Source organism: Camelus ferus, chromosome X (assembly GCF_009834535.1).
Source record: "Camelus ferus isolate YT-003-E chromosome X, BCGSAC_Cfer_1.0, whole genome shotgun sequence".
NCBI lineage: Eukaryota > Metazoa > Chordata > Mammalia > Artiodactyla > Camelidae > Camelus > Camelus ferus.
In genome coordinates, this window is record NC_045732.1 from 21585377 (window position 1) to 21605102 (window position 19726).

At 41.5% G+C, this 19726-nt stretch overlaps 1 non-coding gene across 1 annotated transcript; it reads right to left on the reverse strand.

Annotated features, from left to right (window-relative positions):
- Nucleotides 1-209: 209 nt before the first annotated feature.
- Nucleotides 210-281, reverse strand: TRNAT-AGU. The gene has a single exon. It is a non-coding gene; the product is annotated as a tRNA-Thr (tRNA).
- Nucleotides 282-19726: the final 19445 nt, after the last annotated feature.

The following is a 19726-nucleotide window of genomic DNA, read 5'->3' on the forward strand; positions in this document are numbered from 1 at the left end:
GTTTAATTGATTTAACTTTAATGTGAAATAGCCACATGTGGCTAGTGGCTATCATACTGGATGGCACAGTTCTAGACAAAAGAACTGCCTGGAGGAAGCCACTCTGTCAAAGGAACAAGACATCTTCCCATTGGAAAGAGACACTATTTCCTTTTGAGGAAGATTTGGGGGGTAGGGTGGTAATTAAGTTTGTTTATTTATTTATTTAATGGAAGTACTGGGGATTGAACCCAGGATCTCGTGCATACTAGGCACGTGCTCTACCCCTGAGCTACACCCCCTCCCCAGACCCCAGTTCCTTGAGGAAGAGACATCTCATGTAGAAAGAAGCCTCCACTCCCAAGTGACCTTTAAGGACGGGGTGGAGGACATGATGAGGCTAACACATGGCTTTTCTGGGTGACTGCCATCACCCTCTGTTTTACAAAGAAGCTTGTGATTCTTTAAACCTAAGGGTAACTTCTCCTTGACTGTTGTTGCACAACAGCATCACTTCTCTAGGCACACTGCTCTGCCATAATCACACACACAGTGTCACTTGAGATGATTTGACTTTGTCAGGGATGATAGGATGAGGGCATCCCCAGGGGACGGCTGTTCCCACCCTGAGGGTGGTGTTCCTGGTCAGGGTTGGGATCAGGTACTCTTCTGGCCTCACCTTAGCCCTGACACTGGTCTTGGTGAGGTGTGTAAAGGAGATAGAGGTGGTATATGCTAGCCCCGGCATGTTGTCTCAGACACGCTAGGGTCTCAATAAGTGTTAGCTTCATTGTTTTGGGCGCGAGGAGCATGGAAAGCAGGAGGTGGAGCTGGAGTTGCTGAACTGACTGCTGCTGAAATTCTTGGGCTGCGAAAGGCTCAAACCTGGAGTCCTCGCCCCAGATCCCAGGCTGGGATGCTCCCAGGACAAGGAGCTATGCATCAACACTCTCAGGCACGTGCCTGTGAGTGGGGTCACAGTTTCCTCTGCTATCAAATGAAAGGCTCGGAGGAGATCGGTGACCTACCCCACCCAGCTATGAGAGCTGTTCCCTTGCACCACAGTGCTACTACCCCGTGAATACTACTGAACTAGATGATCCGTCCATGTTTTTTTGAGAAAAGAATAGTTGGCATGTGGATCATTGGCAAAGAACTGCAACAGTTCTTCCACTGTTCGAACTCACGTCAAGCCCTCCGTGTGGCACTTGCAGACAATTAAAGTACAATAATTACCCGGTGGTTTTCATCAGTGTAGACGGCTAATAAAGGAAGTTCACAATAGGTCCTGCCCTTTTTTGTCTATGTAATAAGTATCCTTAATCTAGGTCTTGATAAAATAAGGACCTACACTGGAATGTCAACACTGAGAACAGACAGGAAGTCCCTTGGAGAAGAGTTAAAGGAAGATAAGACGGTACTGAGATTGGCTGCAGAGGAAAAGGAGAGGCCAGAGGCAAAGATGATGTAGGGCAGTGCTTCTCAAAGTGTGGAACAGTAATGCATTTCCATGTTTCAAAAATCAGAAAGTATAAAATGATGTGTGGTGAAAAGCCTCTCTCCTAACCAATTCCTTATCTGCCTATTCACCTCCTTTCAGGGGCCACTTTAGTTGTTAATTGCTTCTGAATTATTCCAGGGATTTAAAAAATGCATATATAAGCAAATACAGATTTCTGTTCTTTCCCTCATCCCTTTTACACAAAGGATAAACTTCTATACCCAGCGTCCTGCATCTTGCTTTTTCCCCCTTTACACTATAGTTTGGAGGACTTCTAATACATGTACATAGAGAGCATCCTCGCTCAGTTTTTATAGGTGGACAGGATTCCATTGTAGGGACATACCATAGTTTTTGTAACTAGCACTCCTATTCGTGGCCATTTAAGTTATTTTCTTTAAAGAAATGGTTTTTACTGCATACTTTTATTTCTTTATTTTTAATTGAAGTATTGTCGATTTACAATGTTGTGTTCGTTTCTAGTGTACAGCATAGTGATTCACTAATCCGTTTAAGTTATTTTCAGTCTTTTGCTTCAGTCTGACTTAAAAACTATTGGACCACATACAGTTGCCTATGTACGTGTGATTCTCCACGGCGTGGGTGCTCTGCATTTTTAGTAGTTGTTCAAGAGGGATAATAACTCTTTCTTAGGGGGGCTGTCTTAAAGGTTGAGGGTTGTATTATGGGGAGAATCTCCCCTTTACAAAAACCTGATGTCTGAAATGATACATTTAAAAAGCACGTACATCTGGGGTTGATGATTTTCTTTTAAAAATGCTTCATTTAACAGGAAGTTTACCAACGTTCTCCTTTAGATGGAGAATTGTTAAGTCTTAAAAACACAATTTAATCTTACAAACATTTAAGTTACCTTTCTCTTTGCAGCAACACATCTAGTCTATTAAATTGCTTTATATAATTGCTCCTTATTGTTTTATATTTATCACACACTGTTGGAATTCGTAAGAACCATTTAAATATTAATATGACTGTGCTAAAATTTTGTTAGAGTGAATGGGTATTGGTTAGGTTTGGCAATCCCATTGTTGAATAAGCATTTTTGCCAAAATGGTACTTATTTTTATGAAATCCAGTCTGGGATGATCCTTGGAGATCTTGAAAGATGTAGTTCACTTTTTAGAACCGGGCTTTGGAAAATATTTTGGCTTGGCATTGTACGTATTTTGTTGTTCATGTGAAAAATCTTTTCAACTCTCTTTACTAGTTTTTTCTTTCATTTGTTATAACCGTGTAACTAAAAGAATAATTAAGATTTTCTCCCAGAAGGAAGCACTCTAAATATTTAAAAGGTCGATTTCTTAGAAACAAAACATTTTGTTTTTCCAATTGCCGAGGAAAGCCTAATTAAGTTAGAGCTATTCGTGTAATATCATGAGTAGTCTTCTGAGAATTTTCTTCCTTTTTTGACATATCAGATTTATATGGCATAAGTTACAATTTCAGGTTCAAAATTTGTTGTTTTAGTTCACTTAAAGTAACACTTTACTGTTAATTTCCACTAACGTTACATCTAAACAGATTGCAAATACAGAGAAGTGTTACCAATACTGTTTCCACAGAGCAGGGAAGTTGTAAAATGTTAATTGACTGGAAGTATTTGGTCTTTATAATAGATCAGTGGGTCGTCACTCTCTCATGGTACCCCTTGAAAGTGCAAAATACAAATAGCTGTTGTTGCCATTTCAGTATATGCAGGTAAACGTTAGTTCAGGTAAGAAAAGAACGTGTTACTGAAGGCGGGAGCGAATACTTTCCTTACACTGGGGAGGAATTTCAACTGAAAGGGCACTTCCTAAATTTCCGGATGAGCCCACAGAAATGACAGACAGTGAAGAGTCACAGACTTTTCTGAACAGAATTTTGTGGCAAAACATGGAAAACAGGGAAAGCATTTCATGTTTTATCCATGTGCTCGGTTGTGCCAATATTGGCTGAATGTTGCATAACAACACAGTAGCTGTACTTACCGCAGCTGTCGTTTAAGGAATGTGGCAGATTTGCTTGACTTAAAAATTCTTCCAGCAAAAATTCCATTTTTACTTTAGGAATTTTACTTAGGAATTGGGGAGAAGGCTCAGAAAAATGCAGAGTTGAATGTGCACTGCTATGTACCTGGCCCATCCGCCTCCCCTGCTATTTGGGTTATGGGAGCGCACCGCTGGGGCGGGATCCCCGGGGCTGGACAGGAGTTGGGGGGTTGCTGCATGCTTCACCCAGGGCTGTCGGGCGAATGGAATCAAGTCTGTTGGAGCTGGGGAGGGAGGCACTCACCCCCATACAAGACGAAGTACAGAAACAAGGTCATCTGCCTAATAAGGACTTAGGAAGCCAGCGGTGGCAAAGCGAGCGTGCGGGAAGTTTGGAGCCAAGTGCAGTTTCTGTGCCGTTTCCTTGCAGGCTCTCCTGGGCGGTGCTCACATCCACCTCTCCCTTCGCTCCCTCTCCTCACAGCTCCCTTTCACCAGCTGACCCGGCGTGGAACTCTGAAAATCTAAGCGCTCACCCATCTGGAATGTTAAGAGGCAGCATCGAGATAAGAGGGTTTGAATTACAGAAGAGAAACTGCTTTTTCTTTTTTTTTTTCTTTTCTACCTTCTATCGACTTGGCTTATTAAAAACTGTTGTAAAATATACATAAGTTTACCATTTTTACCATTTGTAAGTGCACAGTTCTGTGGCATTAAGTACACTCACATTGCCGTGCAACCATCATCACCATCTCCAGAACCTTTTCATCATCCCAAACTGAAACTCTGCCCTCCTTAAACCCTAACTCCCCACTTGCCCTATTTCTAGCCCCTGGCACCCACCCTGCCACTTTCTGTCTCTAGGTGCCTCGCCCAAGTGGCCTCATCACTTTTGAGAGCATTGAAACTCTTCACTTGGCTCTGTTCTTGCTGGCTGAGGGCTTGCATTCGAATGTAGACACTACTGATGGAGACAGACAGGAGGGCATCTGTCCAGCTGGGCCAGCGCGGAGCGAGGACACCCTGCACATCCAGCCCCCGGGAAAGGGCAAAGACCGAGCTGCCATTTTAGACTGGCCTTTGGGATGGAGATTCTCTGTATTTCAGTTGCTTACTGGGAGACAGAGGAAGTTGAATTTTAAAAGCTGTTTAATGAGGGAATGGTGAGGGCTGGGCAAACACGATTAGTCACAGAGCTCCCGGCCTAGGTTATTTATTCTCTGGAGAAGCCCAGCGCTTGTGAGTGGGATGGATTGCTGACCGGGAAGCTGAGTAAATTTGACCAAGAGGCCTAAACCGAGGGGGAAACTGGTCTCTTTATGAGCTCTATTGACACTGAATAGAAACGTGGGCTTAATTCCAATTTGTTTCCTAGCAAAATAAATACACAAATATCAAGGGAACTTCCTTGTTTTCAGAAAGAGGAAAGAGTCGACGTTATTGTAAGTATGAAAGGCAAATGAAAAGGAGATGAGTGGTTTTGAGGATACGATAAAAATATCTTGGTAGGCAGTTCCACGTAAGTGTAAAAGGATACTCTGAAATCTTTCCTGGCTGCAAGGGCGAGGAGGAGTGAATAACATTCCCCAGAAAGGTTGTGGGTGGGATTATATTCGCGGATGTGCTGGGCTTGGACACCGGACCAAGGCACAACATAAACCTTAGGATAAAACACATTTGTGTTTGCTAAAATCACGACAAACTCATCTCTCTTAAATGCCAACGTTATGTGAAAGTCTAGAACCAAATATGCATGGAAATATTGAGTGGAGGAAGTGAACAATATATAGACTTTAGAACTATAAAGTGTTCCTAGTTTAAAGAAATCCTATACATTTTAAGATATATTGACAAATCCCCTGTTCCTGACACGATTCAGCCCTCAGATCTCATCGCTGGGTTTGCTTTAATTAGGGATCTTCAGACTGTGATGTGGGTCCCTTCCCATTAGGAGCTAAATTGTTACAAGCAACATTTTGCACTTTCAAGCAGAGATTAGTCTATCCACAGGCAGTTATTACATATAATAAACCAAAGATTTAAAAGTGAACTGGGAATTCGAGGTGGGTCCTTTCACACTTCTAGTTTCTTGCAGCAGTTTGAATAATTTATTATTTATTTAACATTTTCATGTTCAGATTCTAAAAAATAGCACACGCATCTTGTAGAAAACTTAGGAAATACAAACAGCAATAACAACAACAACAACAAAAATCACTGGCCATCCACTATTCAGAGATAAATATTACTATATTCTGATGTATTTTCTCTAGAGTTTTAGAGAGTCAGAGTTTTATATCTTCCTTTTTCATTTCACATTTCATCATAAGCATTTTTCTCAGCCATTAAAGATTTTTCAAACGTGGTTATGATAACGGCTGCATCATTTAATCATGCGGCTGTAGTACCATACTTTAACTATTGTCCTGGTGTCAGACATTTAGATTCTTTCAGGTTTTTGTTATTAGAAATGGCTCTTTGGTGAGCATTTTCCCCAACAATCTTTAATTTTTTTCCCAGGTCAGAATCCCTAGGATTGGGAACATGCAGTTTTTAAAATTCTTAAAATGTTGTACAGCATTGCTTTTCCTCAATCACACGCTCCCCAGCAGAGTATGAGAGTGCCTGTTAGTACGACCCTTAAAACAGAGGAAGCACAAGAATTTGAAAACAAACTTCCCCACTTTGGCAGGTGTAAAATGACTCTCTCAGCGTTGCTTGAATTTGCATTTCTTTTTTTTTTTTCTGGGTTAATTTCCTTCTTTATTCCCGCCTCTGACCTCTACTTACAATCAGCAGCCAGGACCTAGGGAGCCATCCCCCACGTCCCACCCCGGGGGGGACTTTTTCCCAGGACCACCCTGAGAGGAGGGTTGGAGTCCTGGCCACCCCCACCCCCATCTGGGAGGTGGTCTAGGAAGGGCCAGTACAGTGTTGGCCTGGGGGTCTGAATTCGCATTTCTTTGATTGCTAGTTAGGCTGAAACAGTTCAACATGTTAACTGGTTATTTGAGTTTCTCCTTAAAATTGTCTGATCCTCCTGTGCTTTGCGCACTTTTTTTCTATTTGTTAGCCCTTTTTATGCCTGATAAGAGTCTTTGACACTAAAAATACAGTACTTTGTCACTAGTAGTAACCAACAGAAAACTCAATAGGAAAAGAGAGGCTCATAATAGCAGTGCAAATTATAAAGTTCTTGGGAGGATTTTATGGAGAAAATTTTTAAACTTTATTGAAGGATCTGAATACATGGAAAGCTTGCTACATTTATACTTAGGAAGACTGAATACTAGAGGTGTAAATTCTCCCGAGGTTAAGCTATAAATTTAGTGTAATTAAAACCAAAAACCTTTACAGGATTTTTTTGGGGAACTCAACAACAACTGATTCTCAATTGAATATGAAACAATGACAGTGCACAAAAATCTGAAATAATTTTGAAAAAGAACAAAAGATGGTGCTGGGAGGAAGGCAGGAACCCATCCTTCCAGACATCAAGACATAATCGAAAATTACAACAACTTGAAAAGAATGGTATTGGCAAAAGAATAGACAAACTAATCCATAAAACAGAATAGAGACATCCCCCTCAAAAGAGCCATTGATATATAAAATGTTCTGTTTCACAAATCAACTGGGAAAAGACCAACTATATTCAGTAAACGACAGTGTTGGGACAGTTGGCTCTCCATATGGAAAAAAGTTAAAATTAGATCCCTACATCATGTCCCCAAATAAATTCTGCCACATTCAAGTCCCAAAGGTTAAAACAACAGCAACAACAACAGCCAAACAGGGTTTGAAAAGAGAACAAAACGTAAGAAGAAGATCTTGATGCCCTAGTTCATGCAGTTACTATCTCTTGCCTGGACACTGTGGTCCCTTCCAACCAACCTCCCTGGTTTCTCTCGTGCCTCCCCTCTCCCCGTACCTGTTCTCTGCACCGGAGAATACTGTGACTCTTTTAAATTGTAAGATAACGTCTCTTCCTTGCCTCTCCACATTGGCCCCCAGGTGGCCCCTGCCCTGCCTACCTCGCTGGCTTCCTTTCCTACCACTTGCCCCCCCCCCCCCCACTGAATTTGAGCCCCACTGGCTTCCTAGCGGATTGTTCCTCAAACACTGCAAACATCGTTGCCGTCTCAGGGCCTCTTCTGTGGCTTTCCCCTCTGTCGGGAGGGCTCCTGGCCCTGAGATGTGCATTGCTCACTCCCTCACTCCAACTGGGTCTCTGCTCACAGCGGCATCCTGGGTAAAGCGTCTCCCTGCCCCTCTCTATCCCTTTACCCTTGTTTACTTCCCTTCATAGCACCTTCATTCCTGACAGTAAATTCTATATTTATGTAAGCTCCACAAGGGCAGGCCTCGACTATCTTACTTATTGCTATAAATAATAGCAGGAGAAAGAACAGCGTAGACGCTAAACAAACATTTGTTCAATGAGTCAATGAGTGAGTGATCTTGGGTTACATTGCTTCCTTCCTTTCTTCTTTCTCTCCCTCCCTCCACTTCCCCTCCCTCCTGCCCGTTCGCCTCTCTCTCTCTTCATATGAAGTGCAAACTGTAAAGGAAAAGACTGATAAATTTGTCTATCAAAATGTAAAATGTTAAAGTGGGAGGGGCTTCAAGATGGCGGAATAGAAGGAAGCAGAGCTCACCCCCTCTCACAGATACATCAAAAATACATCTGCATGTGGAACAGTTCTCACAGAATACCTACTGAACTCTCCCAGGAGGTCTTGTACAAGTGGAACTACAAGGAAATTCTTTACAAAACCAGATAAATAACGAGGTCCTACTGTATAGCACGGAAAATTATTCAATACCTTGTAATAGCCTATAATGAATATGAAGTGGAAAGGGAATATATATGTGTATGTGTAACTGAGTCCCTATGCTGTACACTAGAAACTAACACAACATTGTACATCAACTATACTTCAATTAAAAAAAAGTGTAAAATGTCTGTTTGGCATATGATATCACAAAAATGTTAAAAGTCATATGATGAACAATAGACACCATTCAAAACTGACGATTAGCATCCAGAATATACGAAGAAGGCTTACAAATCAATAAGGAAAAGACAGATAACATAATAGTAATGAATAAAACCAGATGGCTGGGCAATTCACAGAAGAGGAGACACTAAGAACTACTGCCCTTAAGAATAAAAGAACCAAGGGAAAAGGCTAGAATGTTTAAAACATACAGGCTTGGAGCAGGGGCCCCGCAGGGCTTGGACTTAGACCTGTGAGGAGATGGGGGCTGATTGGCTGGTCCTGGCGTCTGTCTTTGAGCTCAAAGGGGGAATGACGAGCTCGTGCTGGGAGTGTTGGAAAGACTGCAGTCTGGAATCGAGCACACTACCGGCATGAATCACCACTGCTGGGGTGAAGGAGCATGACTAGATTAATGCTGACAGGCGCAGGAAGGGAAGAGGAAGAAGCATGAACTTTTCTTTCTTCCTCAGGCTTCTAGTTTTCTTCTAGAATTCTCTATTGGCAGTCAACATAGGGAGCAGCTGGCAAAGAAGAAATGCAGTTTGCAGAGCGCCTCAGCCTCAGCCCCGCAAAGTGGCACACAGGGGACAGGGCTTAAAGCTGAGGGGGAAACAGCTTAATAACTGACGCTCCCCATTCTGTGAGTCTTTTGGGGAGAAAGGGTCTTGCCTTGGCAAGGGGGTCAGATATACCCTCTGTCCAACCCTGACAGCTAGGCCATTTGAATGGACATTTGAATCTTGGGAGAATGGTGCCAAGATTGAGGAAGAGTTGAAAAATTACTCAGGGTTGAAACAGCCATCCTGAGAACCCAGAGGTGGGGGTGACTTCTGTGCAGGGGTGGTAGGACCAGTGATGGCTCCAAATAAGACTGCTTTTTGTGCCATATCGGCTGCGCTACCTTGCTGTCTAGTTGCCCTCGTACTTGCCTGTCTTACGAGGTCATCTCCAGGCTTTCCTTCTATACTTTGACTCAAACCAGTAATCCTTTTTCTGCTTACTTGCATTCAAGCACTCAAAACTAATAAAAATATTGTGCATGTGAATTTTAAGCAAATGACTGGAAGCAAACATTATAAAGTGTCAACAGTTATTAACTTTAGGTGATGTGGCTATAGGAGTTTGTTCTATTTTTTGTGTGTGTTTTTCTAACTTTGAAGTTTCTCAAAAATATAAAAAATTGAAATTTAACAATCATGTGAAAATTACAAATTCCTATAAGGCAGAAATCAGCTAAACACTCACCCACATATTTTCCTGTATTTAAAAAACATGCATTTAACTCTCAAATGTATCTGAAAATGAACTGGGAGACACAGGAAGTGAAGCCTCTATTTGGAAATTTTTCCCCAGTCAGTTTCCCCAGTGTCTAATTTCCTAGTCCCATTGGCCAAGTAATTTATTACTAACTTGGGTTAGTTTCTGAGAGTCATTATGTACTTTTGGGGTATTTTTCTAGGGCTTTATAAATCTTTCAGTAATAGGTTTGGACAAGCTGTATTAGTACCAGCCAGAGCTACACAACATTTTAAACCCTGAATTCCAATTATTTATCATTTCCATCCTCTCCCCTTGCAGGTTGGGCTGTCCGGGAAGCAGGCTCCAAGACAGAGCTCAGCGGGCAGGATGTGTGTCACGTGTGCCCTTGGAGTCAACACCTGAGGAAGGGAGGGGCCGGAGTGGACGGAGGGAGCAGCTGACCTGCAGAGCAGGCCTGGCGACAGCTTAGGCCAACTCCACAGGGAGCCGTGTGACCAAAGGGCCCATCGAAGTTGTCCTGTGTTGGGCCCAAATGGTCAGGCCTTTAAACCCCTCCCCGTCCAGGGTGTGGGCCGCCCCGAAAAGGCTGTGTCTCAGCAGAGGGGGCTCCCTGCAGCTGACGTGGTCCCCGGAGGGGCCGGTAGCCCTCCCGGTAGCAGGGGTGACCAGCCCGTCACAGAAGGAGGCTCTGGGCAGCTCGGCTCTGTGTCCACCACGCGCTCTTACATTCAAGAAGCACGTTCTATGCGTCAGGCCTGTGTTGGGGCACATTCATATTTGTTCTAGCACACAATTCTCACAGCACTCGGAGGTACAGGTTGTGTTTTGCATTTTACACATGAGGAGACTTGGCTCGTGTTTGTTTTTCCTGATGAAAACCCAGCGTGGGGCAATATTTCACAGGTGGCCAACTGCTTGGAGCAACCTGCCTGCTTCCAGAAAGGAAGAAAGCCAGCTCTTTATAGGGGAGTGACAAAAATTTGGACTTGATGTTCTGCTTTGAACTTCCTCTTGTACCCTAGGGTAATCACTCTCTCCTTGCTCTCATTCCCTCTTTCATTTCAGTTTCTCATTTTAAAAAGATGTTTCAGTCAAAACAAACGAGTGAGAGCTATGAGGAATTCTCATTTCTCTTTTCCTGTTAAGATTTTTGCAAGGGGGTGGGTTGTCTTGACCTGACAGGTAACAAGCAGGGGCGTACCAAAGGGCTGATGTCTGCTCCTCTGACTTGTTGCCCCAGAATTGCTTCCCTGCCCTTTGTTGCATTTCTCATTAGTCAGCAACTGGATGGCCTAGCCACTCAGAACACAGGGGTGACTCAATTCGTTATCTGATGATCCGGAAAGTTAACACCAGCAGGGCGGTGCTTTCGTATCATCAAGAGAAGCAAATCGGTACCTAGTAGAGCTTCGGAAGGCATTTCTGCTAGGAAACAGCTTGCTGTGTGAGCAGTTTGACGGGGAGACTGAAGAGAACCAGCTATCAGGACAAAACCAGCGGGACTGAGGCAAACCCGAGGCTGAGCAGGACAGAAGACTGGAGCGACTTTCAGGACTGGCTCTCACGTTAGCCTGTGAGGCTGAAAACGGCCCTTTGGGCTTTCATTTCTTTCTGTCAAGTTCCTCAAAGCTCTCTGTTTCTACGGAGAGTCTCCAGGAGAGAGAAGCACAGCATTGGCGAAGACACAAAATTAAGAAAGAAAAAACAACATCGTGTAAAAGCATAAAAATGAAGCAAAGGGATTGTATTAGCTACTCCTAGTCCTTTGGTTTTTAAAATCATACGAACCCGCTAAAATGGTCCAATTCTTTTTTTTTTTATTAAGATCTGATGATCTTGTGAACTGCTGAGGGGAGGGAGGACTGCTCAGCATTTCAGGAAATAAGACTGTCAATTTTCTGTTGGTGAGCGGTATACAGTTGAGTCTTGAGATGACCATCTTTAGACTCGGAAAGGTTAAACTGATGTTTTCACAATGAAAGGAAGATTCTGAAGACCTTGGCCCATTAGAGAGAGAATTAAACATTCTTGGATATAGCAAATTGCAGCTCATGTTTACTAAAAATACTTTGTTGACCCAAAGAAAATGATGAGAGAATAATAATTCAGATGAGCAGAGGCACGAGAGATAGAATTAATTTTTAAAAATATACAAAGATAAAGACCTCATGGATGCTCTCTGTTGCAACAAATAAAGGAAATGAGGCCTTCACCTTTTATGTAGTGAAAGTGATGTCAGTGAGGTCAAGGACATTAGTGCAGGGCCCTAGCTTCAGACTCCAAATTCCAGTTGACCAGCTTTGTGTCTCCGGGAAACCTACTGAAACTCTTTGAGTCTTAGTTTGTTCACCTGTAAAATGTACGGATCCTTTTGAGGATTAAAAGCACCTGCACAGTGCCTGATACAAACAAAAGCTCAAAAATATTAGAATATAAATCTGAAATGAATGTCTTTGTTTTTACAAAGCCATTCTGGAAATGGTAGCAATTACAGGACAGAGAGAGATGCAAACGGAGGACGTCTGACTAATGTAACTAAAGTCATCCACAAACTCAATTGCGGGGATTTTAGCACCGGCAAGGGAAGCCAAGAATTGAAATTCTATATTCTAGTCATTATGCCATTTTAGGCCAGAATGCCAAAGCTTCATTACTATTTACTCTCGCTTTAAATCTTGCACTAATTACTATGCCCTCTGAGAGTGAACTAACAAAATTCCATCTAGACTGATGAGTATAGAAATCACTTGATTTTTATAAAGATTTGAAATGGTTACATTGTGAGCAGATACACATGCAGCAGGATATGCGTGTAATTGATACTCTTATCTTAGAAAAAAGGTTAATCAAATGCCCTGTTTGAGAGAGAGAGAGAAAACAGCCCCAACTGTTTTGAAAATGCTTTTCTGCCATTATCAGTTGGGTGATTCAAAATGTGACCTTATCCTGTGGGCAGTGAACCAAGTCCTTTCTGTCTAATTCAAGAGATATATATGCTATATACATACTATGTCTAATAGATATATAATAATATTACATATGTAGTGTGTATGTCACTTCCCCCTTAGGGTCATTTTAGCTATTCAACTCTGCGGTATTCTGTGCTGTACCTGTTCTGAATTATCCAGAATGGATTGTTTCTTTTGGCTCCTTCCTTCCACCTTGTTTAAGTAGTTGGTTGTGTGTCAATATGTATGTATGAGTGTGTGGATGAATAAAATACTATGGCAACGCTTCACCTCCAATGATGCAGGGATGCAGCAACCTGACCTTTCAGGAACTTGGTCGAGAACTAATAAATAAGTAAATCAGGCCTCTGAATGGCTAAGTGAGATTAATCACTCCATCCGTGCACAAAAGCTGGTGCATTTTATTATAGGAAAGCTTCCCAGACCCTTGTTCAGCACGTATTTATTTGTACTTAACACACAGTTCTTATCCACACAATTAGCTGCCCTCACTCCTACCCCCCACAGTTCACAACCGCTTAGAAGCAGCAAATTGGAACTGTTGTGCTGGGAAAGTACACTCACGGGGTAGGGCTGGGAGTGGAGTGGGGGTGGGGTGCGTGTCACAGCTGATCACCTATAGGAAGGTGGGGAGAAAGATAAAGTGTAAAACAGTCACAAGGGCTGAGCAAACGCAGCAATCTGGGACCATTTCGGCTTTTAGGGACAATAGACTCTGAGTGTATCAGTTTCATACAGAAGAGAACAATCATGAAAATTTCTAACTCCTTCCAAATCCCAAATCAATAAAGAAAGGTCAGATTATGTTTAGAGGGAGAAAATGCAAGACAGTAAGTAATGAGATTTCAGTATATTTCAACCTGAATTGGTGAAAAAATTGTAGACAGGTTTACTGAGGCATAATTTACATACAGAGTCATCCTGTTTAGGTGTGTATAGTTCTATGAATTCTGAGAAGTGTATACAGTTGTGTAACCGCAGTATGTAGTCCTTCAAGTCTGGTTTCTTTCACTTGACATAATGCTTGAGTCAACTATGTGAACTGAGTAAAAAGTTAAAAAAATGTTTTGTGCCGAAAACTGGAAGAACTTGCTCATGACCTAAGGTTTTCTGATAACTGAGATGTGGGAAACCAGGCGGCGGCGTTTACGAGTGGTGGGAATAGCAGGTTTTCATACTTTCTTATTCTTTCCTAAGTTCCTCCTTCTCTCCTCATCTCCTTGTCAAATGAACACACCAGATAACCTGTGCCTAGTGCCCACCACACTGGCACACAGCACGTGTTCAATAAACAGCCGTTCCTGTCCCATTTCCTTCTCGATTCTTCTGTTTATATCCCACTTTCTCTTGTTTCCCCACACCCTTCAATACTCTCCCTTCAAGCTGCTTTATAGGTCAGTTAAGGTGAGTAATTACGATAAGAGTTGCTCATTATTGCCCCAATTTCCTTGACTTCTGAGAGGTGCTGTACAAATGTTAATCTTCCTCCAAGCCTCTGGGACTTAAGTCACCTGTTGAAAAGTGATCCAAAGAGAAATAGGGTTCACAGTTTTGGCCTTTCATGCTGTATTTATTTACACATACTTGTCAGGCCCATTTTAGGATGCCAGGGGAACTCACCCGTCTTTGAAATTGTCCTTGTGGAAAGGGAGGGCCCCGGTAGCCATGTTTGTACTGGGCGACCTTTGGCCTCAGCTGAGAGGCAGGGGATGGACACCTGATGTGAGGCAACCAATCACAAGCTGGGCTGGCATAATCAGATCATGTCTGTTAAGAACCGAAACAGAAGAAGCCAGAGAGAAACTCTGTGGTGGACTCTTGAATTGAAAAGTTGTAAGACTTTTCTCTGGGGCATGGGAAACCCCAAAATTAGCCTCTGTCCCCAACACGCCAGTTGCTGCCTTCTAGAGGCCCGACAAGACCATTTGTCCTCGCTGGATATCTGCCTGAGGGCTTGCCTGCTGTATCCTCACCGTCACCACTTCCTCTTATTCATGCAAAGGTGAATGGCTCCCAGGACACTGCAACCAGTGTCTATCAGAACAACTGCTCTGCAGTCAGAATATTTATGGTTTGGCCTTCTGATAGACATGTGCTTGTATATAATAGGATCTTCATGGAATATTTCAAAATTGTGATATCATTCATGTATTGGTTTCTTATTACTGTTGTAACAAATTGCCACAAATTAGTGGCTTGAAGCAACATAAATTAATTTTCTCACAATTCTATAGGTCAGAGGGCAGAAGTCCAGAATCGGTTTCACTGGGCTAGAGTCAAGGTGTTGGCAGGATTGAATTCCTTCTGGAGGCTTCAGGAAAGAATCTGTTTCTTTACCTTTTTCACAACTTCTAGAGTTCACCTGCATTCCTGGGCTGTGCACTCGCCCCCTTCTCACATCACTCCAACCTCTTGCCTCAGTCTAACTTCTTGTTTCCCTCATCACATCTCCTACTGTCTCCCTTAACCTTCCTCTTAAAAGGACCCTTGTAATTTTACATAGGGCCCACCCAGATAATCCAGGGCAATCCCCCATCTCAAAATCCTTAACTTAATCACATCTGCAAAGTTCCTTTGCCATAGAAAGTAACAGTCACAGGTTCCAGGGAATAGGATGTGGACATCTTTAGGGGCCATTATTCAGCCCACCCCATGGAGGATTTTTTTTTTTTTAGTCTCATAAGGTCAGAGTATATGAGAAGGAAGATTATATCCCTGGACTGTGTGAAGCTAAGTGAAAATGGAGGAGGAATTACGGGGCAAGCAGTCACAGAGTCTTAGAGATTCTGAGTCCCACAGGCCAGGAGTGGGGAAGTGGAAGTATATTGTTGTAAGGTTCTTATACTATATGTGGAGTGGCATATTACTTGAAGGTAGACTGTGATAAGTTAAAGACATGTACTATAAACAAACATAAAAATAACAAGGAGTTTTAGCTAATAAGCACACACAAAGGATAAAATGAAAGAAAACTCAATCCAAAAGAAGGCAGAAAAAGAGGAGAAAAGGAACAAAGAGCAGATGGGACAAATAGAAAACAAACAGCAAGATGGTAGACTTAAACTCAGCGGTAGCAACAATAAAATTCAGTGTAAATGACCTAAATATCCCAATTGAAAGGCAGAAATGATCAGATTAGATAAGAAAGCAAGACCCAATTATATTGTAAATATGAAAAAGTCATGTTACTTACATGAATTAGACTTTTTGATTATTTAGTTAGTTATTTTTTTCTTTCAAATATGGTTAAGCATACTAGCTATAACTTGAAGCAAACACCTTAAATGTATTTACTCATCAGGTGAAGTTTGGATGTATATTTATTATAAGATGGTAAGACCTGTTAATTTGAAGTGCAAAAGTGATTAAGAACTCTGAAACAGCTAAATAAAGAAATAAATGTACAGATGATAGGAGCAATAAGAGAGTGTGCTAGCTTAGTAACTTTAGGGACTTCATTATACCCATCTTGAGTCAACAAATGTTTATAAAAATGTAATACAAATATAAGAAGAAATTCTAAAATCACATATTATGACATTCATGAGCTATCATCCTCAATCCCTACATAATGAAGAATATAAAGAGCATGAAGGTAGGAAGAAATTATGCTAGAACAGAAATGAGCTACCTGAAAATATCTTGTTCTCCCACCAGACTCCGCTGAAGGTGAGCATTTACTGAATACTCCAAATGATTGTTCTAATAGTGTAATGGCAACTTTAAAATTTTGACTAAAAATTTTTTTTAATGAAATTGTAATTTTCATTAAATTTTGGATACTAATTTATTCTTGTATCTCAGAAGTTCATTCTGTGATGGTGACATTTGCTTTCAGCCAAATATCAATTTTAACACTCAATCATTTGACATTCAATGAAAACACGCATTCAGTGTGACCCTAGTATGTGTATATATGTCCATATCCTGTTCTCTAAACTAAACATTATAATATAAATATGAAATGCCTTAAGCATCTAATATTCTTTTATATTATGATTTTAAATCACTGTATAAAATAGAATCATTAGACTACATGATTTAATTATTCCCTTATTGTTGGCCATTCAGTTTTTGGCAAATTTCTGAGTGAATATAAACGTTCTGAATGTCGTGATATCTTTAACTTCATCTCTGAATTTTTTTCCCTTCCAGGAACCTAATTTCCACTCCTACATCTAATGTATAAGAGTGCCATTTTCCTAAAGCCTTGCCTACGCTATTACTCGTTTTATAATATCTGACAATTTGATAGGCAAAATTGGCATCTCATTATTTAGTTTGCAGTCTCTTTGGTTACTTGGTCCAATTTCTTCTTTTGTGACATTCCTATTTATGTCCTTTCTTTGTTGTCCAATTGATGTCAGTATTTTTTGTGTTTATTTATGAGTTCTTGCTTTATACAGTAAGGATGTTAGCATTTACTCACTGAGAATGAAAAATGTGGACTTAGACACGTCTTCCATAGTCTCCTGTGTTAGTTACTTTGATAGGCTCAGATGGAGTGGGTGGAGACGGAGTGCGAGGGTGTTTACTGGGAACATTATTGGTGGGAAGTGTGTGAGAGGGAGCGGATATTCAGTTCATCCTCTATACACCTCCAGACTGATTCTCCTAAAAATAATACTGTCAACATGCCTTCTTCTGCTCAAAATCTCCCCATTTATCTTTATCAGCCATCTAGAGAAGCATAATTTCTTCAGCCAGGCATTAACATTTCTCCATATTTTGGCTCTAAATATTTATTTTCAAACTGTGCCCAACCCAACCCAACTCCATCTAGACTAGTGTAACGTGTAAATGCTGAGGATATAGAGGCGAGGAGGTCTCTGCCTTCAAGGTGCTCACAGAGGAGGTGGAAGTAACAGACGGAAGACTACAACTCAGGATACAGACTTCCTGTCGGAAACATTCAGAGTGCACTATGGGGGAAGCGGGGATGCACAGCCTGACTGGAAGAGAGAGGCCAGGGAATCTGATCAGAAACGAGGACAGCTAAAATACATCTTGATGGATAGGTAACTGTCAGTTAGCCAAAGAAAGGTCATGGGGGAGGAGGGATATCCTTAGAATGAAAATCAGGTGAGGCTCGGTTCAGGTCCACTAGAGGAATGTAGGGTGAAGGGGTCAAACCTGAGCTGGGCAGAGTCCAAATAGCCTGTTTCATCAAAGGGGTTAGATTTTAACCTTAGAGTAGTGGAGAGTAATTGAAGAGTTGTAAACAGGATTGATCTGATCAGGGTCATGCTTTAGAAAGGCCACCCTGGCTGCATCCTGGAGAATCAATTAGGGAGGAATATTCAGAGTGAATGTAAGTGCCGGTTGCCTTGACACAGTCTCGATTTACACCTGTTGTCTTGGGATTGTGCCCAGTTTAGCATTTGTCCTGGGTTTTTCATTTTTAAATTTAGTATTATAATTACAAAGCATTAGATTAATTCTAGGCGAGTTTGGGAGACCTCCACTTTGTATTTCCAGCTTCTATCATGGTCTTGTCTTGTAGTGAGATGCATATTCACTGAGCAGAGGTCTCACTTTCCCACGTGGTTAAATCTGGCATAAGACCAGTGATAGCTTACCTCTCTTTTCCTGACACTTCCCAGGTGCAAGGTAGCTGGCATGCGCCTTTCAATAAAGGGGAACGTTCAGGCTACTCTCTGATAAAGAGAGTGGGTTCAGACATTAGCAGCTGGGGGAATCAAACCCTTCCGGTCTCGGGTGGTAGCTGGAGGGATATTTGAAGCTCCTGTCCCTGCCAGCTTCTTTGTGTGCCAGCCAGTTGCCGTGATTCATGCTGAGAGGCCACCTCTTGGCAGTGTCAGTGGGAAATGTGCAACATCATAGGTTAGATGTATGTGAAGTATGTGCAGGAAATAGAAGCCGAGCGGCGCTGCTGTGGAGTGCAGGAGTAGTCTCAACGCTTTTGCTCCAGGGTAGACTGCTAACCTATGTCTGCTTCTTCATTTATTGTATTATTTGCTAATGCTTATTTTTTTGGCTTTGCAATAAACCCTTTTGACATCAAGCTTAAGGGACGGTTAAGTGAAAAATTAAGGACTGAATTTTCACCTCTCAAGTACGTTGGTGTTGAGCACATGACCTGCACAGAGTGTAGGTGAACATTCATCACCTGCTGTGGAGGCCATAGAGATGTCACCGACCACGTGGGAAAGAGAAGAGCCAAAGGTGCCAAAGAAGCATTAGCATCTGCTTCAAGAGGTCACCGGCACTGCGCGGAGAATGCCTGGAGATGGTGATTTACCACATGCAGCTGCGGACGGTGTGTTCCGGCTGTTCCTGACACTTGTGGGCCCCGGGCAAGAGGACAAACGAAGACCCACATTCCATTAGGTTTAAATATTTACAAGTGATAAATCAAGCTAGCAAACTGTTAAATAAAATATGTTCTATGCTTCTACCTTGATAAAATACCTTCGTAATGACCAAAAAAAAAAAAAAAAGTGTAAAGCTGTGGTTTTTATATGGAGTTGGCAAAAACTCTAGGATGACGGAATTTAAATAGTGAGCATGTCGGAATGTTGTCTTGTGGACTGTCAAAGTTCAGATGAGTCATACAAGTCAAGTAACGTAATGTGTGAACTATCACATACTTATTCCACAAAATTGTTCTTTCCCTTCATTTCAGCCAATCACAAATTACATTTTTATATTTGAGATCTTCACATAATGTTTTCTATTAACAGTTGAGATCAAAAGGATTAAAACATAAAATCTAATTATAGTAAATATATGCAACTTGAATATATGCTCAGCCAAATATACAAATTCAAGTGAATTTAAAGTGTAAAAAATTAAGTTACTGTTCATGTTTTCAAAAATGGTGTTTTTCTCGAAAAACTTCAAAATTATCAATGGAAATTAAAAGGGAAAATACAAGTTATAATTCATGAATGTCATAGAATTTAACAATCAAAATTAAGTAAAGGTGAACATTTCCATTTAAGTCTGAAATTGAGATTAAAATGTAACTGTGTTCAGGAATTTTATAAGAATAGAACTATT